Source organism: Lissotriton helveticus, chromosome 3_1 (genome assembly GCF_964261635.1).
Source record: "Lissotriton helveticus chromosome 3_1, aLisHel1.1, whole genome shotgun sequence".
In the NCBI taxonomy this organism is placed as follows: domain Eukaryota; kingdom Metazoa; phylum Chordata; class Amphibia; order Caudata; family Salamandridae; genus Lissotriton; species Lissotriton helveticus.
The window spans coordinates 1,812,533,715-1,812,536,202 of NC_136061.1; the positions used below are offsets into that span (position 1 = coordinate 1,812,533,715).

Sequence of the window (2,488 nt, forward strand, 5' to 3'; positions counted from 1 at the left end):
AGAACACAATGTACCTAGAGAACGAATAATCTCTACGTCAAAAGTGGATACAAATTAGTGTGACACATCATATGAGATACAAACAATTACATACATATCAAAAAATAATATTGACACGATGAAAGAAATGAGTCCCATAAACACGAAAGCTGCCGTGCAGACACAGAGACAAGAATACTGTCACTTTAATATCAGTTAAAAAAGATATATTCTATTTTAAGGCGATATGAAGACCAAAATGTTATGTCTATATTCTGATGAAATCAGATAACAAAAATATAGAGGCATAATTGGATTAGATATGGTTTTTTTTTTAAACTTTATTTGTCCAGCAAAATAAACAATACAGTTCCCCCCAAAATTGGCATCAGTATAGATAGATACAGGTGTATACAGATCACAGTCCTAGTATGGCTCCAACAGCTGCAGATATAACAGGAGATACAAGATTTAAATCCTCGGGATGCAATGCTAGTATAGACACTGACAATAAGTGACTTGTGCACGGTCAATAGGGTATTACTCCACCACCTACTCTCCCTCCCCCCCTCCCGCCGCCCCTTCCTCAGGTCCCGATTCCTCGGAGAACAATGCTGCACTAGTTGCATCGGAGTCGCTGTCAGCCGACCCCACAGCGCACATCATACGCCATGCAAGTAAGTCCTCCGGTAACCGTTCATCTCTACGTGTATGCTGCATGTGTGTTTCTTCAGCCAATGTCCATTCCCCCACATCCCGAAGCCACAGTGTCACGTCTGGCGCCCTTTGTCCCATCCAGGTAATAGCCACCCTCCTTCTAGCCAGTACCAAGAGCAGCTGTAGCATTTTATATGACAGATTCCTTTTCCTAGGTCTGGGGACCAGGGCTAACAAACAATGGAGCGGGGTTAGGTCAAGACTCAGACTCGTGACCTTCCGGATGTGTTCCACTACTACTCTCCAAAAGTCTCCTACCAGTGGGCACTCCCAGGCCAAATGGAGAAATCCGGCTCCAACTGAACCACACCTAGGACAGGGGATTAGATATGTTACAGACAAAACTGTGGTACCTGGTAAAGTAGATGCACAATGTTCTTGATTGCAGTGGTACAGAGTAAAAGCATGTAATTGTCACGAATTTCTCAGTAGTAACCTGATGGAAATCTGCAAAATATATAATTATATCTATGGTCGATAAATGATGACAGATTCGGTAAATGGCTGAAACATATTTATTTATGATCCCATTGCGAAAAGGACTATTTACCTTCTCTGATATATCTTGGGGTTTAATTCTTCGTGTGAATACCGTGTAAATCCAGTTGAAAACAGCAAAGAAAGGTGCTGTACAGGATCTACAGTGTAAATAAAAATGATAACCAAAAGTCAATATCTGCATTAACTGCTTGAAAGCTATCGGTGTAACTCGAAAAAGTGAATGCGAACAACTACCTGAACCCAAAAGGTCAATGAGCGCGGTCAATATATTTCGAGGACCCAAGGTAGAATGATAAAATAGTAGGGTTTCTGTAATTCGCGAGGTGGTGGCTGTAAATAAAGAAAGAAGCGCTCGAATTAGTAATATGCGGCGCTTATAAATAAAGGAGCGCTCGAGTTAAACATGTGTAGCGCGTGATGGTAAATATTAATCATCAATGGTAGTAGTAAGCATTGATCACATGCTAAGTTACTAGAAAGCTCGATATCACGCTGAGCTAAACAGACTGCACTAGTGGAAGGTCTTCGAGTTAACATGGCCAGAAAGTGAAAAGACCTCTGTTTAGTGAACCGGAAGGGATAGTCTTCAATAGCAGGTAACGACTGTTAAACTATAAAAAATAAAAGTGATTTCGAACAGATAGGTAACTCAAATATGAAGTCCTAATCTATAGCCTAAAATTACAAGTCCGTAGAAGCGTTACCTGATAAAGATAGCACGCAAAGTTCAGGATAAGGCGTGCGGCGATACCGGGATGAGGCGTGCCGTCGATCGAAAATGGAATCAAAACGACGCGGCGGACCATGCCAAATATATGGGACACAATGGGCGGGGCATAGAACAAATGTAGGAATGAGTCATGAAGGTAAACAACAGACTAATAGAGCCCTATACATCGAAGCAACCCTCTTCTGAACTGGCCGAAAATAAACAAAATGAACAAACCCTTTACACGATGTAGACACCTAATGAGTTGTTACAAAAAGAAAATAAACCAGTGCCTAGTGTCAATCAGGGCCTTAGTGTCAATATTTAATACACGGAGTCGAGATACAAAAAGAGATGTCACAATGATTCAGGAATGGACTTTATTAACATCCAAATGCTAAAGCTAGCATGGCTGTCGTTTTCAAAGAGATACATGTTGCTGAATGGTAATGTTACTCAAGTCGGCTCGCATATAGAGCCGTAGCAAGAAAAATACCAATGATGCAAAGAATATGGTGTTTCTAAAATAATAATCTTTTCTTTGAAGGTAGTCTTATGCCGGATCGCTAAAATGTAACGAGC

General features: G+C 40.9%; 1 long non-coding RNA gene across 1 annotated transcript; it reads right to left on the reverse strand.

The window, feature by feature from the left end:
• Positions 1-628: 628 nt before the first annotated feature.
• LOC144825167 (uncharacterized) lies at positions 629-1,968 on the reverse strand. The gene is made up of 4 exons (XR_013609309.1): positions 1,902-1,968; positions 1,432-1,527; positions 1,247-1,334; positions 629-1,143 (listed from the first exon to the last, which is right to left on the reverse strand). It is a non-coding gene; the product is annotated as an uncharacterized LOC144825167 (long non-coding RNA).
• Between the last annotated feature and the right edge of the window lie 520 nt (positions 1,969-2,488).